The 25,307-nt window shown below is 40.0% G+C and overlaps 1 protein-coding gene and 1 non-coding gene across 4 annotated transcripts in view; both read right to left on the bottom strand.

Moving 5' to 3' along the window:
• The window catches only part of Chrm3 (cholinergic receptor muscarinic 3), a 448,118-nt gene that overhangs the window by 68,255 nt on the left and 354,556 nt on the right, over positions 1–25,307 (bottom strand). The gene's annotated exons all lie outside the window — the stretch shown is intronic.
• On the bottom strand, positions 4,027–4,133 carry LOC111757908 (U6 spliceosomal RNA). Its single transcript, XR_002792159.1, has one exon. It is a non-coding gene; the product is annotated as a U6 spliceosomal RNA (small nuclear RNA).

The following is a 25,307-nucleotide window of genomic DNA, read 5'->3' as shown; positions in this document are numbered from 1 at the left end:
TGAGTGTATTGTTATAAATGATCACTGAACTTGGAGGTTTTGTGAGGATAATTAGATCCTTCATAACTCATAATGATCAAAATTTGGGGCAAAAAGATATCTTTGTGGTTTTGCTGTCTTTCAGAGTGTTTATTGCTCTTCTTCAGCTTTTCTTTCCCTCATTTACAAGGAAGAAAAATAGGGGAGTTAAAGGTGAAATATGGTAATTTTGTGAAATGTAACCACAGAACTTCAGAGATGCAAATCTCTGAATCTCATTACTAAAATGATGGACAACCTTTCCCGTTACTGTCTAGAGGCCAGAAGAGATTTTAAACTATCCAGAGCCAAGATTTTAGTATAGCTGTGTCCCCCTCTCAACTGGGAATGTCTTGGAATATATAAATTCCAACTTTCCTTCCAGAAGTGAAGTTTCATTATACTTTATTTTGCACAAATTCTCTTCAAGGTGCTTCCTCATTCTGCCTTGTTTATATATAGTTTTCATCCACTTTTTGGGCTTTTGAGGTTGTCCTTTGGAGCCACTGTCCCATTGGAAAGGAAAGTGAGAGGCTGATTAATTACACTAGTGCCTGGGAAGCTGCTGGTGGAGAGTCAAATGTATATCAAGTGGGAGCACGCTAAGTCTAGGCAGTTCCTAAGACTGGCTGCCTGAACCATGAATCCTGAGTTCTTTTGTAATTGCCAAGGGATTGTGATACCAAGTCCCACAGCATTTTAGTTTTCTAACCACACAGAAGTTTATTTTTGTGGCACATAAAAATTAAGGCCCTCTAGGCCTAATGAAAACTAGCAAGTCAAGAAATAATAGACTTACTTTCTGTGTTTCCTCCTTTGAGATTTTGGCAAGTTTGCAAATCTGCACATAACAAAATTCTGCAGTGAATCCCACTAAATTGTAAGAAATGAACATCATCTTGGTTTTTTTTTTTTTTTTTTTTGTCTTTTTCCTTTTTATCGGTACCAGGGATCGAACTCATGACTGCCTGCTTGCAAGGCTGGCGCTTATGCCACTGAGCTAAATCCCCAGCCCCTAACATCATCTTGTTTTATCAAAATTCAACATCAGGTTTAGACATGCTCTGCCAAATCCCACATTTCATCTGAATTCATCTCCAGAGCAAACTAGCTCATGGTTTACCTGAAACTTCTTAGCAAACTCTTCCCCAAGCATCAGTATCTAATACAAACAAAATAGGTATTACTCAAATTCAAAGAAGGGCTGATTCCAGGAGTAAAAGCAGAGTTATGTGCACATAGATTTCATAATATTTGAAGTCCTTCTCTACCCTTTAGGATCCATGAAAGGAAATACAATATACTTGTACTTAATCTTTGTTCATTACTAAAGAAGGCGCCTTGGGTTAGTTTCCTAGCAGAGAGAGGCAGGGTGTCTTGCAGTACAATGTGGGTGGCTGGCCTCTGGGCAATCTGCTGTGATAACTGGGCTTTTGAAAGTGGCCTGAAATTAGGAGGCTTTCTCTGTCTGCTGCTGCCCACACGTGCACCATGAATCAAGAGACAATCACTTCATATGCTAGGGTGACAGCAATGAATATTAACCACAAAGAAATGGAACAAACAGTGACTGTGCTCAATTTTCTGAGTATCATATTGCAAACTGAAGTAATCTTAGGCACTTTAAAAAGAAAAACACCGTGGTAACTCTTTCTATATTTTTGATAATACTGTATTTAAGTTATTGGCAGCATACATAAACACAAAAGTGAGATTTCTATTGCCCTGAAGATTTTGTTTGATTTGCCTTTTAAAATCATAGCATTAAAACTTTTTTTCTTTATACCACAATAAAGCCCAGTCTTGTTCAGCAGCAAATCTAAATCTAACATCCTTCCGTAAATCAGTGCTGTCCGCCACCACTGCCGAAGCCTTTCCTTTAGGCTGCCAGACTACCTTTTGACACTTACGGTTTGCTCACAGATTTGAAATGTTCTTTTGTATATTTCTGTCACTTCTCTTTAAATAGCAGTCTACCAGGAATGAAGTTGGATTTGCAGAACCAGATTGCTTTTGGGGGCATGATTAAGAATATGAAATCAATGCCATGTGAAGTAATGAGCGCTGTAGGCCAGTGATTGGCTCTAAAAGGAGTTATGGGGCACAGAAATCAGGTTAATGGGGGTGATCTCTCTAATTTACACAGTGTCCTGAAGTAACTGACTTCTTAATATCTTTAATGGGATGAAAAACAGTCCACAATGAAGGAAACCTGTATATTCCTGAACGCATGCAGAATGTATAAACAACTTTCTGGATTGATACAATCCAAACTGATGATGTGATTACCTCTGTGCCTGGAGGAGCAAGATTAATGGTTGTGTAGGGATACGTTAGCTCCATCTCTATTATTTGAAGTTTTTAGAGAGGGTATCCATGCATTAGTGTTGAAATGAAAAATAAATGAAATTTATAAAAAATTCTTCAATAACATAAAAAAATGGAGGTCTTGGCTGAATTGCATTTTATCCCAGGAAATGACACTTGTCCTTGCCTGATGGGAGAAAAGCTGAGCCTGTGTCTACCACGTTGCCTTTTCAGTCACTTCTCCTCCAACTCTGAATGCTTTATGTGAAAGAACTGTTTACTTCACTCCCATGGAATAGTGTATCAAAGCTTCCAAAGAATTTATGGTGCTACTTTCTTCTCTGTCTCTGCTTCTCTCTGTCTCTATCTCTCGCTCTGTGTGTTTAAAAGATGAATATGAACAGGTGAACACAGAGGAGTATCTTATCAACGATGTTGAATATATATATATATATATATATATATATATATATATATATATATGTTTTTTGTCTTTTTCATTTTTATCGGTACCAGGGATTGAACTCACGACTACCTGCTTGCAAGGCAGGCACTTATGCCGCTGAGCTAAATCCCCAGCCCCGATGTTGAATATATTAAAGCATTTAAAGAGGTATATAAACGGTATTGCTCTGAAGTATAATATTATGACATGGAAAGCACTTTCCAAAAGCTGAACAGAGCTATGTTCCGGTAAAATTTAAAAAATGATGTGATTGCTCAATATGAGATTGGGATCAATATAAATTGAATAGAATCTAAATTGAATATATTCTACAACATAATATTATTTAATCATCTCATACATCTTCCAGAGGTGATACAATCCCAAAGGCAGCAAAAGTAGTTTGGGATCAAGGACTACAAAACCTTCCTGGGTTTCAGTTTCAGTATATATTGGGGACAAATTAATTGACCTTGTTATCTTCACTTTCCAGTGAGGGAATAATGCCTACCTTGTCTATCCTGTGGGACTCTTTGGAGGACCATGTGCTTTGAAATGTCCTGAGAGGTTAGTCAGATGGAAAGTGGTATTTATTTTGTATTTTATATGTTTGAGGATGAGTCCGATGCTCCCTTCTTTTTATTTGTCCTCTTAGAAAGTCCATCCCCTCCTACGCTTTAATCTTTCCCTCTTCCTTCCCCTCCCGTTTTCCCGCTCCCTGTTTCTTGCACTAAGGATGGAACCCAGAGCCTCTGAACTGAGCTACAGCCCAGTGCCCGCCGCTTTTCTCTCTCATTACCTGTCTCCCTTTCTTTCTCCTTCTGTCCTCTCCTCCCCTCTCCCCTTTTGCTCTTTCTTCTCCCCTCTCCTCCCCTCTCTTCTCCTCTCCTCTCCTTCCAGTCACTGAGCTGCCCCCAGGCTATTTTCCTCCTGCCTTGCCTCCCAGAGAAGTGCTAGAATTATAGATGTGTGCTGCCATGCCCAGCTCCCAAGCTTCAGTTTTCTGCATAACATGATAGTTTGCTTGACCATTTCCTTAATCTAATTTGAATTTTCTTAATTCTTCCCTGAATACATAAAAAGAATATCTGGCTGCATTTTCAGAAATGTAGATTTCCCAGAAAAGACTATTTTGGCAGAGAGTGCTTTTCTTTACCTATTATGATATGTTATACATAAAAGAATCCAGGGATTCAACCCACAACCTTGTGCTTGCCAGGCAGGCACTTATGCCACTGAGCTAAACCCCAGCCCCTAAGTGTATGGAATGCTTCACCAATTTGCGTGTCATCCTTGCATAAGGGCCATGCTAATCTTCTCTGTATCATTCCAATTTTAGTATATGTGCTGCTGAAGTGAGCAGAAGAATCCATCACATTTTTTAGGACTTGTGGTTATCAGTGCAATGACAACTGATGAGCTGGGTATTTTGTCAAATTGTGTGGAATTTCTTGAATCTGGAGGAAGAAGATATCGAGTCAAATTTATCACTAGCTAGCTGATCGATGACAAATTATCTTCCTGGAGCACAGGTCTCCCTGCCTGTACAATGGGCTAAAACTTTAAGGAAGGCTTGCAACAGGAAGAATAAATCATCTACGCACAACTTGCCATCTTTAAAGAATTTTACAAATAATCAGAAGAGCAAGGGAAGAATGAACATGTTTCCTGTGTGTTCTGTTTGCCAGAGCCTGCAGGATATCTATTGTAAAGTTGTGCAAAACTGCGTGGAAACAGTGTTTGGAGTATAGATTGGAATCTTTAAACACAAACATCACTCATTTCTACCTCGTTACCTCCCCTGCACCCCTACAATGAAGAATCAAATTAAAGCTTATTGTCTGGTAGTACCTGGCCCTAAGCTACTCTCTTCCAATCTTATGTCCCATATGGGATCATCAAAGACCCCATTCTCTAATATTCCTCAAGTAATAAATTGCTTAATATTCCTCAAAAATTCCCTGAAATGTACAATCTCACAGTTTATTTATTGTTCAGAATGCTCTCTTCCAACTTTATAAGTCTTAATCTTAAATGACTGAAAATGCCACTTCCTTTGTGGTCTTTCTGAGATCTACATCCTGAGTATTCTTTTTCTTCTTTAAAACTACAAAGTTTTAACATTTTACTATTTCTGCCATTTAGAAATAATTATTTTTGCACAAAACTAATCCTCCCAATGACACTAAATTCTTGAGGGTAGAACTCTGGCTCTATTTTTTCCCCACTTCCTAGAACTCTGAATGTTAGTAAATGCAGAGATTGGAGGGAGAACAAGAGTATCCAAAGGAGAAGCCATATTATCTAACTCTGTTTCAGAGATAAAGGGTTTGAGATAAACATGTAAAGTGAGCATCACATAGAATTCAGAGGGAGAAATGTCTAGTATCATTGTGTAGTTAATTAAATACTTGGATGATAAACTTTTTCTGCAGTTAAGCTCTCTAGCACCACACAATTTCTACTGTTGGGCTTCACATTAAGTAATGTGATGTTGGATTTAAAATTAGTACAGCATACCATGGCCATTAAGTTTTTGGAATTGATTGGTTGCAAAAGTCTGTCAGGGCTTGCAGCTTACCCAGGCTTGAGAAAGAAAGACAATGCGGATGCACCGGGTCCTGCCTCATGTTTTTCCCAGCTTTAAAAGAATCAGTCATGTCAAGTACAGGAAAGAGCTAGAGACAGAAGGCTAGATTCCGTGACCTGGCAGCTTCAGTTTACCTTTCACTTTTAGATACGTGGGTACTACTCTGGCTTTCTTGTTCTACCCATAAGAATGTACTAATGCACTCTTTTATTGGCTCCAAACAACATACTTTTCAAAGGGCAAGCAGGGAAACGAAAGAGAAGCAAGACATATTCTGTGTGCCTTATGCATCGTGAGAAGAGACAGATTTAACTGGCATTTGTGTGGGTGATTCCATGAAGCACATGGTCAAAAGTGTTGCATTTCTTCATTTCACAAGCTCATTTATTACAAATTTTTGGCAGCAGGAAATCATGTTGACTGTGTGTTCAAATGAGCTTTCCCTGCCTCCATCTCTTACTTGAAAGGAGCTCCTTTGTTACTGCTTTCAGGAGGAAGGGAGGCCCGAGGGCTGTGTGTGAGGATGGGAATGAATGTGGATCTCATACTTCTCACAGAGCAAGGTGCTGAGGACAGAAGAGCTCTGCTTGCAGCTTTCTGATCAAGAAAAAAAATTAGAATAGAAATAACATAACTACAAGGTTCTCTATATTTTTTATCAACTGAAATATATTTATATTCTGCCTATGTAAAAAATCTGAGGGAAAGATTTGATATGGATTCATTGAGCAAACACTGTGCCAGGCTCTGATGCATGGTTATGCAACAGAATGGAGAAAAACACCTCCTCCACAGCTACACCCATTCTTGGTTGGAGGGTAAGACTGTTTTTGAAGTAGCTGGGAGAGCCAGGCCTAAAGCAACAAGGATTTCCTGAAGTCTTGTTAAGGGTTCTCAGTTTTGACCTGACGATTTGCTAGATGAGAACTGGTCTAACCTCCTCCACGGGAGACCAGTATGCCCTCAGTGGAAATGAAAGGTCGTGCGAGATGACTGCTTGGAGTCTGCATTTGGCTCCATTCATCAAATGCCATGTATTCCAGTGCCTACGTGGCATTAATCTTCAACTTCTATTCCAATGTATCTCCATTAAGTCAAAAAAAGTGACATGAATATGACCAGTTATGGTGATTTGGATACCTGAAATTTGCTAGGTTGACTCTGTGTCAGTTCTCCATCCTACTTCCCTTCAGTTTCTCGAAGTGCTGTAGTACTTACTTTAGGTTCATCTTCATTGAGCCTTCTGAAGCATTGGGCTTCTAAGTTTCCGAATATGTCCTACAGAAAATCTGTTCTGTATTGTGACCCAGGATACAAGCATACATACTCAACTGAGAGTAAACTTCATGCAATAATGTACTCTCCTCCTCACTCCATGGGAGGACACGATATTTTCTATCCTAATCTTAAAAGATTACAATCTTTTTTTCAGTGCACTGGGTTGATATCATGATTTGAAATTGCAAAACCAATGTTTGAAACTCTAAGAGCTTTGAAGTCCATAACTGGGTTTTATTTGTGTTTTAGAGTGCCTTTATATTTGGAAGAAACAGTAAAGGAGCATTGTTAAACTTTTTTCTAGGTAAAAAGGATACACTCTCAGAGGGTACTGCTCAAACTATCTTTTGATTTTCTTCACTGTGCTTTACATGGTACAGAGAACACAGAGGGCACTTATCAATTGCTTGCCAGAAATCTGTAAAAGTTCTTTCTCTTTCACTGAAGGAAGTAGTAACAAAAGGAAGAAAGCTGTGCAGAGCCTACTCTGTTTGTCTTCAAATACTGTGCAAGGTATAAGAGAATCTGGCATGGAGGGTCTGGGAAGCCTGAAGATCTGCTGAGTCTCATGCTGGCCAGTGAGAGCTCTGTGTGGTTAATATTTTATCCTTGTAGACAAAACATGCTAAAGGGGGAAATCCGTTTAAGTCTAAATGGCAGCTTACGGTGGAACGTTACTTCTCCCCTGACCTCTAGTCCGTTCTCTGAATCTCCAGCAAATTTGCCATTTAACATTTGCAAATAACAAAAATGAACCTAGAACAAAAGCTAGCCAAAAATGAACCTAGAAGAAAAGCTTCCCATATTTTTATCTGCTTTTCCTGTGGCATTGACTTTAGACACATACCTGAGCATATGTATTAAATTAAACCTAACTATATTTATTTTGAAAATGCTTCCCTAATGGGATCTGTGCAGGCTGTACTCAGTGTGACTGAAGGCTTTGTGTATACCAGAGTGGTGCTAAATCATGGGGGCAGAAAAATAAAAGAAATCTGAGTAGCTTTTAGTCTTGTTGGTGGAGGCAGCCATGTGTCTGGTTAGCCATATCGTATATTCCTAGTTTTGTGTACTAGGTCTGAACAAAGGGCCATGGATACCCAGAGTGAACCTTCAGATAGGTAAGATTTGGGCATGGCTTTGAAGACTTGAATGGGTGTCATCATCAATAGAAGGATAAAAGCCAAGGGGCTTCTGAGGATTATTAAGTTGGCTGTGGGAAGCAATTAAGTGGAGAAGTATTAGCAATGGTTCAGTGGGCAGATGTTTTTGTGGCTTACGGATTTATGGTACAAATGAAACAGGAATACTTTGATATCAAGTTGAGAAGAAACTTGGGTGTTATGGTATGGAGTCTGATGTTTATTGGGCACTTAAATATGCATTAGTTTGTTTATTGTCTAATTGTTAAATGTGTGCAAATCTTTTCCTCCCCAGTATGTGTGTGTGTGATGTGGAATTACAGAGCTGAAAGGGAACTCAGGTTATTTATGCCCAAATCACTAATTTTATACATGAAGAAACAGAAGTGTAAGTCATTTGGTTAAGAGGGTCTTTTCCCAGGGACTGGGGAGAACTCGACCTATTTGCATATAGATAGAAAGCAGTTTTTCCTGCTGCTGGTGTATAGACTGGCTCTTAGTCAAAAAGAAAAACAGCTCACTATTTATTTAAATGGAACAGGAAGGAAGTTCAGGCACAGGTGGGTGCACCGATAATCTCACCATTAGGGCACAGAGGAATGTGATACAGACGTGGCTCTGATTTGGACACCCGCCAAGCCGGCTGACTGCAGCCACTGCTGCTAGAGGACTTGGTAATGAGGCAGTTATATGCAGAAAGTAATGACAACCAAGAGACTCCTAATCCCGCCAGGGCATCTGCTACTTCCTACCAGGAATAGCATATACAGAAGGTTGTGCCCTTCTCAAGGACTTGAAAACAAGCGCTTGTCTCACTTGGTGCACAGAAATTCCTCTTGGGCAACAAGAAAGTTTGATACAGAAGCTGAATCCCTTGAACACTGTTGCAGACCCCACTGGGCTGCAGTGTGAAGGCCACAGGAAAAGACTCCGGAATCCACCTTCCAGAAGAATTTAAGAAACACTTCCTGTCACTTGAAATTTTCCTATAGTCTGTCACTTCTAGTTCCCATGCTTATCAAACTCCAGGTTTTAGGGCACCTATTTTGAATTGAAGCTGTGTCCATCCTAGCCATAAGACAAAATAGAGGCTTTAACATGAGCAGGCAGAAAGGTTTGGGGAAAGATCCCATCCCCAAGGAGGATGGGGCAGACCATATTTTTGCTTCTGAGAAGACAGACCAAGTAGTTTAACCACTGGCCTATCTTGGGCCAGTGCTACAGCAAAGAAGGCAGATCCCAAACCTATTCCCAAAACAGGGAAGGTGCAGTTTCATCCAAACCTTTTAGAGGAATGAAACACAGCTTGTATAGCCGATAGAATTGTCACAAAGTGTCCGGAGACAGTTTCCCTCTTAGTAAGGAAGCAAATTCAAATGAGGAAAAGATACAGTGGTGGGTATCTGCATTTCTAAGAACAAAGACAATGAAGCCAAGCATGTTACAAAGCATAAAAGGTAATTGAAAGTTGAATAAATAACTCTGGAAATGTAGATGTGCTTGAAGGCACAGCCAGATTCCAATTTACTTTCAGCATGATGTGGTAGCTTTTATTCTCCATTTGACAAAATTAGACATGAAGAATGTGACGAGCTAAGTAACTGGAGTCTAACCTGTGGAGAAGCATGACTCTTCTTCCTCTGAGAACCCAGGGGGTCATGGGGCAAGGAGAGGATCTTGCTGTTTGTGTGTAATGTCATCCTTCCATTATTCTGCTATGAAACATTCAGTGACAGGTTTGAGCCCAGACCACAAGGAACTAGAGTTCATTCTTTTTCTCATTTACACAAAGGACCTAAGCAAAAAGTGAGCAAGACAGACAAGGCAAAGTATGACAGTCTTTCAGCAAATACTCAGAAAAAAGTGGATCATCTGAAGAATGCTAATGTCTCTTTGCCTTTTGGGCAGGATGCTTCTAGAAGGAAAAAAAAATTCTAACTGTTTTAAAAGGATTAGTGAATGAGGGATAAAAGCATTGCCTTTATTCTGTATAACACCTGATTTCATTATTCTAGAATGCTGCTGCCACAAGATTCCCCTGGGCTCCTCATTCAGTGTCCTGTCCAGACAGGCACCTCCAGGCCTCATACCTGCCCCTGAACCTCGGATTAGTTTGCAGAGAATGTACCGTTTGGCAGTTTAACTTTGACATTCTAAATCCTCCCTAAATATTCTAAATTATGAGGACTATCAACAGTTCCATGAGTTTCTTCATTATTCTTTCTATTACTGCGGATCAAATTGTGGGGGGCTGAGCTCTCTCTTTTCTGCTTCTGTGTGTTAAAACGGCACTTGCTAGTTTAGGATCAGGGCACAGAAATTATATTTTAAAACAAAATGGACAAAGAAAAATGGTTCTCTCTCTAGTACTTTGGGAGTGTATTTTCTTAATCGATCAAGAGGGTATTGACAAAGCACTTGGTGGGGGGGGGGTGCTTTGAGAAAAGAGGAAGCCTCAGGGACCTCCTGCCTGCCGCCCCTCTCTGCCCCATCGGGCCCTTGTGCGGAGAATGAGGCTGCTGTGAGCTTAGTCCTCCCTCCCCCATCCAACTTCCTGGCCAGTGTTCTTACTTCTCAACAGTGTTGCTTTTATGAAACAGTAAACAGAGACGCATTGAATAGCACTACCACTTCTTAAATGTACTTTAAAAAATTTAAAGCCCATATTAAAAAAAAGAAATCCCAAACACACAGAAAAGACAATTTTTAAAATCTTCTTATAAAATGAACAAGGAAATTTTCCACCAACCTAGACTCTTGGTACTCAATGTTCTGAATTTGGGACTGAGAAAACACCATTAAGGATCTGGTTGTTTCAGGATGGGGAGTGAGGAAACTGACAGTGCTCACATCTTGGGGGTGTCATGGGTCCATTAACCCCCTTGAGCAGTGTCAGCCTTGTTCTCTCATCCATGCATGTTCTGCAGAAACATCACATTTCTGCATTCAGGGATGGGAGGGGGGACCTGATGCGGAATTTCACGCATGCTACTTTCAGTTGATGGAGGGGTAAAGAACACAGTGTATTTTCCAGCACTTTGCATATATTATCTCTCTCATTCCTAACAACAACCTCAAGATGTATGTATTTTAATTTGTATTCAACAGATGTATGAATAAAGGCTCTGAGAGAATTTCCCCCAATACATAGAGCCAATCAATGAGCAGGGCTTGATTAACTGAGCTCTTTTGGATTTGAAAAACCACAATGCTTTAAAAGGCACATTTCTCAAACAGTTCCTCAGGGCATACATATCATTTTACTGTTAAATAGAATTCCCTGAAAGAGACACAGAGTTGAAATATCAACCATTTTTCAAATTTTTAAGAAGGAGTGGTGGATAAAATATTTGAGCAAGGAAGACTCCAATCCCATGCTTGTAAGACTCATTTGATGTCAGCAATCCTGTGAGGGAGGTGTCACTGTTTCCCCATTTTAGTGATGGGGAAGCAGAGCACAGAGAGGCTAAGTCATTTACCTAGGATCACACAGTAAGCAGTAGAGCTGGGCTGACTCCGAAGAATGCTCTATGTACAACTGCTGGGCTGCTGTATAGTCCTTCCCATGCTGCAGTCTGTATGAATCAAATGGATTTTAATAAGGCTGGTACGTGAAGAAACTCAGTTTGGCATGCTGCAATTTATCTGAAGATGCATGCTTTTGAAAAATACAGTGATGAACAGAAGATGTTTTAGGACCCTAATGTTTCCGGACTAATTCTTGACCTTAATGGAAACTAAGCTAATTAAGTTTAAAATTTCTAAAATCACCGAGTCTCTGCGGCTAATTAAATGACAATGACCAGACTGACACCAATACTGATATTCCTGGGATGGGTCAGCCCTGGCCTGGCAGAGCTGGTGACTTTTCATACTTTCTAAAGGAAAGGTGAGGCTCAGAAATGGAGGCTGAGAGAGACCCAGATCCCTATCTTGGAATTAGACTTAAAACTTGGCTCTACACATGTACCCAATCCAGCTAATTACACAGCTTCATTAACTTCACTGTGCCTCAACCACAGAGACAGAACTATATGAAAACAGAACAAAACATCAACAAAAGCAAAAGCCAGTGAAGATAGACAATATTTCAAGAGAGCAAATTTCTGCACATCTACAGCAGCACATTGTGTATGAGTATGTTCTACAGAATTTACAACAGCATCTACTACCCTTAGCGCCTCCCACCCTAACACAGAGGCCTTTGGCTCTCCTTCCAGGGCATCTGGCTACAAAGCAGGATCATTTTCTGAAGCAGTAACTTTTTACGTGGTGGACTACAATCGCTCTGAACCTTCTATCAACCACTAACACACAGCATTCACAGGGCATTTCTAAAACATGCACCACCACTGCTCCTGGGCATGAAAACCCTCCAATGCCTTCCCACTGACTCAGGGCAAAAGTCTAGTGCACATGATAGCTCCCAGCTACCTTCCTGATCTTTGTTCACAGTATCCTAACCCTTGGCCTTCGCCTTCTGGCCATATTTCTCTCTCTCGTGTTCCAAGCACACTCCAGGTATAAAAATGGTGTTAATAAAAATGCACTGAATGAGGGACAGATAATTTACGATCACAGCAGTGTACCTGAAAGATGAAGAAAAAACTAAACTATCCCTCATATATTATGAAAAATAATGTGAAGAATTATGTGAAGAACTTTATGATTTTTGATTTAAAGCACATTAAAAGTATCCTAGTATTTAATGCTTATGTGCTGTGAAAACCTTTGCAGTTCAATATGACTTACTTCTTCAAATTTATGAGTAGTTGAAGTCTTACTGTTAAGGTGGTGACGATGTTGGCTTTCTTTTAGTGGGTAAGTTTGTCCTTTTTAGATTATTTTTATTCTCTGTGTATAGAGAAATATAAGATAGTAACTAGATTTATCCAATCACTTAGAAAAAAATGAGTAATAGGAAATGTGTACTAACGTACTATTTCCATATGTTGGTCAAAACATTTTACTCATCATAAATCATTTAATGCTCAGAAAGCCTCTGAGGAAGGAGCTATAATCATCACCAGTTTATCACCCAGAAAACTCAGGTATGCAGAATTAAGTTATTCAATGCAGACCACACAGTTAACAAGATAAGAAGTCAGGACACAAAGGGCAGTGTGTCCACTCTTTGGTCATCCTTTTAAAAAACAATTTTATGCACCTATAGTGCATCAGGAGTTGAGTCAAAGAACAAGGTTACAAAATACTGATTTAATCTTTGTCATCATGGTAATCCAGTCATAGGGCAGAGGAAAGGACCAGTTGTCAGCTGCCCAAGAAACCAGCACACACCTCCCCCCACCTCCGGGCAATGGAAATCAGGTATTTCTCCTATTTTAAATTGCTATTTTAATGATGGAGTAAGTAAGTACCACTGAATGTGATCCAAGTTGTCCCTTTAAGCTCCCTTTGACTGAAGCCATAAAGGAAAGGGACTATTTCAGTAATAAGTTGCCTAAGCTTTAGCATTTGATTCCGTGGGTGGCCTTGAATTTGTAACTTTGCAGTGTGCCACTCTCTCCGTGCTGCATCCAGGTTTTTCTTGACATCTGAAGAGGCAGCATCTCTAAGGAGTATATTTTTGTATTTCTCCATATGTTGCTTTTTTGTCTCCTCACATATATTGCCAATAAGACTTGTGAGTCCCACCACAGGCCAGCTCTGCAACTTAGGTTTGGTGTTGGCCTTGAAAGAAATATATTATTATTATTTCTATGGGTTTGTGTCTTTCTGTCTATTATAGAAATATTTCTTTTATGCATTTTCCTCCAGCAGAGTGTTGCATTTTCTTCTATCTTATTTCACCCCCTTTTCTTATACTACTCGTAAGTTTCTGTCATTCGTGATCATGCTGGCTTCCACTTTTTATAAAAAAATCTATATAATATAATGCCCTGTTTATGTATCTCATAAGATTCATACTGATTACTTTTCTTCATTTTTTCCCCCCCAGCTTTTCTGTCTTGAAGACTGAAGCATTTTTTGCTTCTTTTGTTTTTGGCCACAGTTCTCTCCTTAAAATAATAGACTATAATGATGTTAGTTTAACCCACACCATGGCTGCTACTAGAGAAATGAGGTCAGAGACAAGCAGCATGTTCCCTCAAATTCTTTACAGCTGCACATGGCAGGGCAATGAGCAAATGCAATTAAAAATCATTTAAAAATCCTAAAATACATGAGTCATGGAATTTACCAAGGTAAACATGCTGTATGCAGTTTGGTGATAGCGAGAGCACTCACTTTATTGCACAACTATCCCTACTATCAATTTACAGAATTCCTTTCATTTTGCAAAATTGAAACTGTATTCATTAAAGAGTGAATATCCACTCCCATCTACTCTCTAGTTCCTGGCAACCACCGTTCAATCTTTTGTTTCTACGAACTTGATTTTCTTGGGTACTTCATATAAGTGTAAGTAGGCACAATTTGACTGGCTTGATTTATTTAATATAATGTCCTCAGAGTTCATTCAGACTAGCATATGTAAGAATTTTCTTCCTTTTGAAGGCTGAAGCATATCCCACTGAACATGTATATCACACTTAGATGGCTTCTACTTTTTGACCTTTATGAGTAATGTCACTATGAAGATGAGTGTAAAAGAATCTTTTCAGAGTATGAGTAATTTTAAAGGCTCAAAGAATAGAAGGACAATGAAATACATACTCTACGAGAATTCACAGCTGTACACAATTGCTGAGAGTCTTGTGGGAAGCATTGAGACCAGATGGAAGCATGGGAGAAGAGGGAATTGTTGAGTGGCAGTTTCAAGGTGACAAGAGACAAGATCTGAAAGTGAAGGCAGAGGGAGGACACTCGGCCTGTTTGTATTGTGCACAGAATAATCATATATGTTGAGAAATGAGTGATGTGGAGAGTGGAGGCGGCCAAGGGACACGTTCCGAATGGTGAGAATAAATGAGAATAGTCTACTTGATTGATACAAAACATTAAAGACTATGATTTTAATGTTTCTGTAAAGCAATCACAACAATAAAGAAACTATAATGGTCTCAGGACTGCAGAGGTCTGGACATTTTCAAGGTTTGCTTCAGCCCCCAGCTGTCTCTGACAGAGGACTCCTGTGCTGTCCTGGGGTGCTCAGTACATGTATGTTCAGCACACAGACGAATTGCACAGGATGATTGGTACTGAGGAAGATGGGCTCATGTTTAGAATGCCGGGGTTGTGGGTTTTCTTGGCAGGAATTAAGTCTGGCTGGATTAGGAATTGAAAACAAATGAATAAACAAAAAACTCCAAATGTATTAGACCTGAAATTTGTACACCTGAGAGGAAGACTGTGAAACAAAACCTTAGAATCTTTAGTTAGGATTTTGTTCACATCCATCCTTACTATCAAAATACATTAGTTACTTTAAAATCTTATAATTGATGCCTGTTTTAACAGGTATTTCTTTTCCTTTGTCCTGGATGCGTTCTTAATCCATGCTTTTATTAAGCAGTCAGTATTTTCATTAAAGCACTCATAACTCTTAAGTTTTTAGAAACACGAACATGATCCTATCAACACATTTGTTGTCTTCTGTTTATCTATAGACAGAGGTTTGTATGATTTTCACCTAATTTTATAGTCATATGCTAGCTAGCAACTTATGGCATTTTATTCACATTGTACAATAATTGAACAATTGGACATTGGAGTTAGATAATTTTTCTGGATTTTTTTTGGGGAGGGGGTACTGGGGATTGAACCCAGAGAGCTCTGAGGTACTTCCCCAGTCCTTTAGTTTAGAAACAGGGTCTTGTTAAGTGACTAAATTGCCCAGGATGGGTTCAAACCTGAAATCCACTTGCCTCAGTCTCCCAGAGTGATGGGATTGCAGATGTGCTCCACCACGTCCAGCTGGAATTTGTTAAGTTTGTGCTGGAAGCAAGGGAAGGTAAGCACCCACACTGAGATGCTTCAGTGAAGGACCTCAATCTATAGTGTGTGACTGCTAGTCTGAAATAGAGGGTAGTAAATATATTTGCTGACCATTATTCTCTAAAGTGTCTAATCATGAGTACGGTGTATTTGGTGATAAAGTGATAAAGCTTTTCTAGTCCAGAGTCAGAATGTAAAACCAAGGGTTACATCTGAGAGCTGAGAACAAAGATGTGTGATACAATGGCTTGAGGCACTGGAGTGAAATGTGGCTCGTTGCTGGCGGGGCTGAGGGCACCACTGAAGCCTGGCATTCTATGTCTAGCAGCAGATGGCCATGGCACATGCTCTGGAGTCACAGGCACAAGTGCATGGTGGACCCTGTAGGCTACTTTTAACAGTTATTATTTGGGAGCTGTTTTCTTTAGGTGTTTGTGAAAGGTCAGCGTCTGATCTAATTCCACCCACAGTCACAGTTATAGTCTCCTTCACTGCATTTGTCACTCTTTTAGCATCATTTGACATTCTATCTGCTTGCCAGTTTTCTTCAATTCCTTTTGGAACACTATTTTTTCCCTGAGTTTGTCATTTTACTTTAAAAAAATCACAAAAGGGTCCTCTGTATTCTTGAGTTTCTTACTTTTTCTAACTGAAAATCTCACCTAAACCACTTGCAAATAGAAAAAATACTTTATCTGATACTTAGGATAAGTTGTTAATCGTTTTCTGAGTTGTTTCTGAAGGATGAGTCCAGTGTATTCATTGGTCATCAAATTGGGTATGTATTAGTGAATTAACTATGACATACTGCTTTGTTGTTACTGAATTAAGGCTGAGAGGGGAAGGGACTGCAACAAAGGATTTACGACCATTTTGCTAGATACACAGAAGGCACAGGAAATGCAAAAGCCAGGCTAACCTGGGCATCATCCACCTAAAAGTGTTCCCTGGAGTGAGGTTATAGGCATTTATCAACACTGCTTTGTCAACCTTGAGAGCATCAGGTACCATCCTATATAAGGCACAAGGCCTGAACATATGGAGCCTAGCAGCACCTATCTAGCTATTGCCATAGAATTATTGGTCTTCAGACTCCTAGTTGAATGATATTTCACTTCTAGCCTCCGTTTCCTGAGGAATATTACCTTATCTGCCTCACTCAATCTTCTTAACATCAGATAAGGTGTAGGACTCAGTGATTTGACATTTAGAGCACACTGTATGAATAGTAGTGACAACTAGTTTAGGTACAGGGTAACTATCCTGTTTGGGTAACCTAATGATCAATTTTCCACCAATGGTTTGATATACATCAGCTTCAAAGTTGTAAGTTCCTTGGTCAACCATTTTTCCTGATATTATCTTATTCATTTTCTTTGAAGGCTAATGTACTAAATTTTATTTTCCAGTTTATAATTGTGGGGAACTACAAGTCTTGGATTTGGTTCCCTATACATATTCTTTCTATTTCCACTGTAATATCATTACTCTAAGTATCCACATTATTCAGGTAATAATGCAAATCTTGTAAATTGCCTGGGATTTTCATAGGTGCCACTAAATGATCAATTCTTTCCATATCTCATTTACCAGCAATTGTGTTAGTATTCATAAGACAAATTTAACTCCCTATTGGTAAGTTATTTTCTCTGGCCCCATGGTAAGGTACATGTAGAGTTAGATAATAGGACACTCTGGAATTATTATGTTATGATGATTTATTTAAACATAACTGGAAAACTACTGCCCCCTCAATTGATATCTGGGTCTCAGTCTAAATATTTAAGTCTGTGTCAGTAATTTCCCTAGGTGTAAAAGTTATTTGAAGAAGTATTGATTTGGCTTATGAAAAATAACGATTCTTCAATATGTTCAGTTTCATGCTAGATAAATCATTATCATCCCACATGCCAACTTTGCATGTGCTGAAAGGAATTCTGGCTAAATAACTGCACCATCTTAAAAAGTAGAGAAGCATTTCTCCTGTAGTCCATTGTGCTCAATTTAGCTTTATATTTGTTAGTTCTGAATCCCAGTTTAAGAAGTACAAATACAACTTTCAAGACACTATAGGAATCCAAGCACCAGAATTAAGTGATGGGTATCAACTGTCGATTACAGAGATGCAAGAATTGTCAATTATTATCTAATTGTGTTGGTTGGGGTGCCACAATTTTTGAATTATATTGTAATTTAGTGAATTGGATTTCTACCCAGAAATAGTTCTGCTAATGCTAATCTTTCTTCTGCTAATGCCAATCTCTATTAGTTTCCTAAGGCTTAAAATATTTTTAGAAAGCAGTATTCTGATTCTGGAACTTAAATATTTGCAGCTAAATATAACCCTCAATGTCATAGTTTCAAACCCAATCACTTTGCATTCCATAAGGAGTTGAGAGTCGGAGTCCATGGCAAGAGGTGGTTTCTCACTCTGGTGTCTGGAAGACAGGGCTCCTTGACACCTGTCATTTGGTTCCTATTTCGTATCTATTGCTGGTTAACACATGCTCTTTTTTGAGACTGGAGAGTGGAGGAAGACAGAGTGTGCACTGAGAATTTCTTTTTAAGAATTTTTGGGACTACTATGATGACAATGCAACTGGAGAATCACTTAAAGAGCAGTGATGATGTCAAAGTAAAGGAAATGGTGGAGTTCCATTCTGCTTGGTTTGGTGGGAGGCATCTCAGCTCCACACCATATACTATGGCAGGGTAACTGGGCTTAATCCCAAGTGGTATTTTTTCCTTCTGGTCAAACAGAGATCAGATTTCATATGGTTGATTATGTATTTTAAATACAGGTGCTCCTTGACTCAATGATGGGGTTAAATGAATGCATTATAAGTTGAAAATATTGTAGATCAAAAGTGCACTTAATGGACCCAACATACCAAACATCGTACTTCAGTGCACTGGGCACTGCAGAATTACTGGTTGCATATCCTCTACCTCCAAGGTTGTGGGGCTGATTCAGAGTTACAGTCCACAGAAATTGCCCATATATCACTTGCCACCACTGGAAAGATCAAAATTCAAAGTCCAAAGTTTTGTTTCTGTTGAATGCCTATGGCTTTTGCACCATCACAAAGCAACATAAGTCAAATTGTACAATGGGGATCAGCAGAACAATGCCATTGAAAAGTGTTGGTTCACTTTATCCTGGAAAATGGAAGCAACTTAAAGTTAATAAGGGGCTTTGAATTTTGGAAAAAAAACTGAACCATCAATGCTTTCCTCTATTTTGGAAAGATACAGAACCCATAAAGTCAGAACAGGTAGCCTGGGCCTGGAGATATAGTTCAGTAGCACAGTATCTGTCTGGCAAGCATGAGGTTGAGAGTTCAAATCCTAGTATCAAAACCAAACCAAAACAGAGCAAAGCAAAGCAAAACAAAACACAGAACAGGTAGATCCTTTTTGCTGTTTTCTTTGGATGATCTTGAGGCACATTACAGGATGGTAATGAACCAACATAAATCATGGGAGCTTAGAGGACTCTTGTAGTCTACTCTCCATTTGTCATTGTAAGATGAAAAGAAATCTCACTTACTGCTTTCATTGGGCGAGTCCCTAGTGAATCCAAATATTTATTTTTAGTTCATCACTTTCTGGATAATATTATGAAACTAAAGAAGCCCAGTTACTTCCGGGACAGAGGACATCAAGGGCACACTTTTTGGCCTCTTGTTTTGTTGTCTTGAAGGTCAACATGCCATCATCTAGCCTATGACTCTTTTGAGCTCAGCAATTCAGAAAAGGGTTGTGAGAATTTCCCAGGGAAGACTCAGTTGTGCACTACACAGAGAGTGTACTTCACCCTATGTCCTTACTGCCCAACAAGCCCAGCATAGCGCCTGTTTCCATGCAGCCTTGAGATAAGACACTTCTAGACACCCATGAAGCCATGAGGTTGGCAGTGCTTCAAAGAGGTCAGTGACTGGGACTGGAGGGAAATTGAGATTCCTGACCTACCACACAGCTTCTTTTATGAAAATCAGCAGTACAGAAGCTCCTAAGCACTTCTAGTATGCATCATACTACAGTCTCTGAATGAACAATAATACATTCCCAATGAGCCTACTTTGATTTAACAGGCCTGAATACACCAAAGCCCATGAAAATATGGCTTCACTGATATTTTTATCATATGAATGCTTCATGAACAGTTATGCATAGAGCACATTTCTCATAGCCATCTTATATCATTCCATAATCTTTCTTACAAATTTTAAAACATTTATTGAACTTCCCAATCAACTTTTCTCAATTGTTTAAATATGTACACAGTTGAACACCTTCAATTATTTTTCTCAGGCAGTAATGGAAAACTGAAGTTCAATATAGGCTGAGCAAGAAAAGACTGATGATGCATATTTTTCTCACCCCGAAAGGGGTGAGATGCCTCAAGATGATATTGGATCTCTAGCAATCTTGGACACACCACAATGTGGAAATGTTGACCTAACCCTTCATGGGCATGAGTGAATTACCATCTGCTTGAGTGGGAATTGTTTGGAAGGTGTTATGGTTTAGATATGCCCCACCCCTCACATTCTCATGAGTTCAGAGGTACGACATTTGGAAGGTGACTGGATTATGAGGGCTCTAACTTTGTCAATGGATCAATTAGTTGATCAAATTATATTTTGATGGCATTGTTGGGAGGTGATGGGGACTGAGAAGGTGGGACATAGTTGAAGAGGATGTCGTGAGGTCATGACCTTGGGCTCTACATTTTGTCCCTGGCCCCTTACTTTCTGTTTTTTGTTCCCTCTCACTCTACTTTTTGACTGCCAAGAGGTGAGCAGCTTTCTTTCTTCATGCCCTTCTGCTTTGATATTTCTGCCTCACTACAGGTTGAGAAACAAGGGAGCCAGCTAGCTATGGACTAAACCTCCTGAAACCAGGAGTCAAAATAAACTTTTTCTCCTTTAAATTGTTTTTCTTTTCTTTTTTAAAAGGAATTTTGTTATAGTGATACAAAGCTGACCAACAGAGAGGGAATTCAAAATATGACTTTGTAGCTGTGGTTTGGCACCAGGCCTCATTCATTTGGGGATGACACTGGTTGGAAGAAGAACAGGGGTCCACGGAGGGAATAGAAGAACCTTAAGGAGAACAGTTTCATTTGCTTGCAAGAGACAGCTGACAACCTGGCTGAGTGCCAGGGAGCTGAGGTTAAGAGAGATGCATGTTACACCAGTGCTATGCGAGGCCACTGAGCTTCTGCCTATGGCCCAGCAGGCTAGTGCAAATGAGAATGAGTCACTTATGCTAAGCACTATGTAACAAACAAGCATTCAAATGGGCTAATTTTCAGCAAACCAGGCAATTCACAATCATCAAACACAAGGGCAAATTTACCTGTGAAGGCAGGATAAAAATGCACCTGCTGTGAACAAATGACTTTGAAAATACCTATCCACTTCTTGTTCTGGGCCTGATTCTTTAGTCTGCCTATAAAGTCAGACCTGTTTGCTTAGCATAGCAAAACACCATTTTATTTTTATAGAATGAGGTGTTGTTTGATTCTGGAATTGCTGATTAGATCTTTAAAATGTACTTGTTGTTTTGTCTCTTCAAACGGAAGCAGGAACCACCAGAAAAGGGCATGCTCTCAAAGCACACAAGTTTGTGCTGGCCAGGGGCTGACTCTCTTTGTGGAGCAGGGCTGCAGTGGAGGTGGCACGAAGAACCCAGGATAAGGCAGACACATACATGTGATTTAACCTACGTACAGCTGGACAGTGGGAAGTATAACGGACAATTGAGGGCAAACGTCATTCTCTGGACTCTTGTGGTATGTATTACAGACTGGATACACATTGAAACCCTAATTTGTCTCATCATGATGTGGATCTATTTCCAAATTATCTTTAGGGAAATTAAAGTTAAATGAGGTCCTAAGGGTGAGGCCTTAACCAGTAGGATTAGTGTCTTTATAAGAAAAGGAAGAGATACAAAAGACAGAAAGTAGACCATGTGAGGACACACCAAAAAGGTGCCATCTGCAAATTGGGAAGCTTGCTGAAATGCTCAGGCAGGGTTTGAGCTCTCTCAGTAGAAGTCAACTATGCTGGTCCCTTGATATTGGGCTTTCAGCCTTTGAAATGGTCGTAAGTAAATGTCCATTGTTCAAGTCATCCAGCCTGAGGAATACTGTGGCAGCAAAACAGACTATAAAAATGTACCAAATATGATGTATAATATGAGCTTTTATGATTCTCAAAACCTCCAGGTAAAGCAAACTTTATTATCTCTGTCTTATAGATATGGGGACAGTCTCAGAAAAAGAAAGTAAGTTTTCTAAAGTCACATGACTGGTGAGTGATTTTTGAATGGTGGTGAGGGCAGGAGAAGGTGAACAGTAATGTAGCAGCTCATCACTGAATCACAGTTCGTTGTCAGGGAAAGAAGACTTGATTTTAGGGGTGTGCATGTGTGTATGGGGGGTACCGTGGGTAGTGGGGGAGGAAGTCAGGTACTGCATTGAGATCGAGGTATCAACTCTAAGCGGCAGTGGAAATTCAAAGATAAAGGCAGAGGGAAACAGACACCAGCAGCCCTGAAGCCAGGGCAGGCTTTGCATGTTTTGAGAGGCAGCAGGATGTTCTAGGCACTCAGGGGCTTTGGCCGGGGCTTTCTCAATAGGGCTGAATTCTGCCTTGAAAAGTCAGCTGGTTCTTGGGTGTGTTAATGAGGAAATGTGACTCACAGCACACTGGTGGAGGGAAAAATCCTGGATGGGATAGAAGCAGTGGTCAGAGGAAAATAGTTCTGCCAGAGACTCCACAAAGTGTCCCCAGAGGAAAAGATGGCTTGCACCAAAACATATCTTCAGGCTGCCCAGGAGATGTGTTTCTCTGGATTTCTGAGACTCCCTGATAGCTTTCCCAAGGGAGGCTGTGCTAAGTGGTAGGCATTGCTGCCCCCGTGGAGGGGGTGATGGGCATAGCAGACCTTTAGGAAGACCATCTATGCTGAAAGGGTGGGCAACATGTTTGGCATCTATCAACTCCCCATGTCTCTTCTGTGCTTTGTGAAGTAGAAAACAGTATCAGCCTCAGTTTATGCATGATGATTGAGGCTCAGAGATGCTATACATAATTTCTGAGTTCACACAGCTTGTTTAAAAGCTCAGGCAGGGTTTGAGCCCAAGAGGTCTCATTTGCCTACTCTCGATCTCTATATTATGTCACCTGGTGGCTTTCTGAAGAAGTCCTTGCTCAGTACTTTTTGGACCAGAAAAAGAGGCAGGAGGCCAGGAGAAGAACGCTGAGCTTGGTGTCTAGAGGTCTGGGGATGATTGAATCCATTTGTTCCTCAGTCTCCCTTGTTTTAAGCCATGCTGATTAATACTGAGCTGACTTATGGACTCTGTGGGGATTAGTGAGGAAATGCTCAAGTGTTATTAATACAGATTCTAAGGAAAACAGGATTATGTGAGTTAAAAATAAAGAAAAAGAAAAAAAGGTGTAGTGTGGCTGGAGTAGTGAAGCAAGACTGTATTAGGAAAGACCATCTCTTTGGAGCAAGACAAATACATTCCGGAGACCTGATTCAGCCTCTTGGGCAGGATGGCTGCAGACATCAGTCATGTGGTATCGCCTTCTTTGCAGCTCTGCCTGCTGCACGACTATCTAGACAGCAGCTCAGAGTGAATCCTCTGGATAGTGTCATAGGGTGGAGGGTAGGGGGCTGTAAGTGGACAGGGAATCTCCTTTTTTTTCCTCATCTGAATGAGACAGTTTTAGCAAAAAGACCTCAATGAGCCAATGGGGGGAAAAAGGGCAAACCAGACTGAAATAGATAGATGTTTTACGAACTACAGTGATCAGGCAAGACCATTTCATTTGTCACTGACATACAAGTGCTGAAGGGTATTGTTGATGCCCTGTCAATGAACATAACTCATTTGGAGAAGTACCAGTTTAGAGTACAGTTAAAGACACACAAAGTGGGACCTAGGATAAGGTGTCAGCCCCAGCACCCAGTGCTCTGAGAGGAATGTGCCCTCCCATTTGGTTGGGCTGCCTGCAGGTTGAATTAGACTTGCACAACCTGGTACATTCTCTTGTGTTCAGGTCTATGAGTCCACTACTTTTACTTTTTAAAATTGTTCATGTGTGTGTGTGTGTGTGATGCAAGCTTTCAGAAGGATCATATTGTATTCTATATTCTTGGTTTTAATTACTATGCCTTTTAGGATGAGCACAATGCCATTCAAATGAAGATATGAATTTATGCATACCACATGGGTCAGAGAAAAATGCAGAAGGGGCCTCAGAAGGTATTAGGCAAACCTTTTTATTTTACAAATAAACTTGATTAAAAGCCCCAGAACTAAACAAAGTAAAGAGAGTTTCAAGGCCTGGCTCAAGGTCACATGTTTTTCTTACTGGGTGAGTGATTAGAATGGATATTTTTTTTATTGTAAGGAGACTAAAACAACAGAACAAAGCAGATCAGAGAAAATGCAGTCAATACAGAATTTCAAAACAAGCCAACAGGAAATCAACAGTGATTACCATAATGTCTCTTATTTTCTTCAAAATGGTTGCCCATATCTTCACATACAATGAATTCAAACAAGACAAAAATATTATAAAACCATAGAATGGGTACATTTTGATTTGCTGTGCAGTACAGAGGAAAGTGTGGCTAAATCACAGATCTCAATTTTACTGATCTCTCTTTCAACATGTCAAAATGACTTTGTATCTTTTGATAACATGATTGTGTCAAAGTTCATAAAAAGATCAAGTATGTCAGAGAAGACAAAAGAAAAACAAATGACACAGTCCCAGGAAGCCCTGAAATCGTATCCTCTGAGACTGATCAAGAGTCACTCCAGAAACAAGAAATCGCAATATATCACTGATAGGAATTTTGTGCATTGTGTGGACCAACTTTCTCATGAGTGCAGCTGTAATCACTTGCTTCATCACAGAGAGACTGAGTCAGTGTTTAAGGCCATCTCATTGGCATTCATTGTGCTGCCAGCAGGTACACCTGGCAGCTACTCAGATAAAAGGAAAACAGGTGCCTTCCCTCCTGAGGTGGGGACGGGGAGGAAGAGGAAGCTCTGCGTGTCTCTGCAATGTACACTACACTCATCTCCAGCCCAGACGGCTCTAGTGTGACTCACAACCTTTTCTTTTGTGTGTGACTCAGAGCAAAAGCAGCCCATGCCGCAAGCAGAGCAGGGGTTGGAGCTGTGGAGGAATGCACGGAACACTGTGGTATGGGAGGGAGAAGGAAAGAGAGGACAGAGAGCCCACTCCAGCCTCTCACTTTGAAAGTAAATCTTTAACATCTCTCATTTACATTTGGAGTTAGCTAAAAATATATCCCGAATCATTTTTTCTAAGAATGTTTTCTTATCAGTTTTTGAAAAAAACAAGTTAATAACTTCCCCTTGTCAATGTAAGACTGGCTCAAAGTGAAAGTCTGATGGTCATTGCTTCTTCATTTTATCGGGATTTCCCAAATCCCTCTTCTCCTTTTCAGGAGTCAAAAGTAGAAGATAGGTGTTCAGTGAGGTGGCTAAGATAGATGAGTATTTACTAAAATTAGTTTATGTAAAAACAAGCATTTTGGTCAAACAAGTGTTTGAAGTGCCAGATGA

This window comes from Cavia porcellus, unplaced genomic scaffold (assembly GCF_034190915.1).
Source record: "Cavia porcellus strain 051 isolate PalLab524CR breed Dunkin Hartley unplaced genomic scaffold, mCavPor4.1 scaffold_13, whole genome shotgun sequence".
Lineage (NCBI taxonomy): Eukaryota > Metazoa > Chordata > Mammalia > Rodentia > Caviidae > Cavia > Cavia porcellus.
The sequence above is the reverse complement of the archived record's forward strand: the minus strand, read 5'-3'. Positions and strand labels throughout refer to the sequence as shown.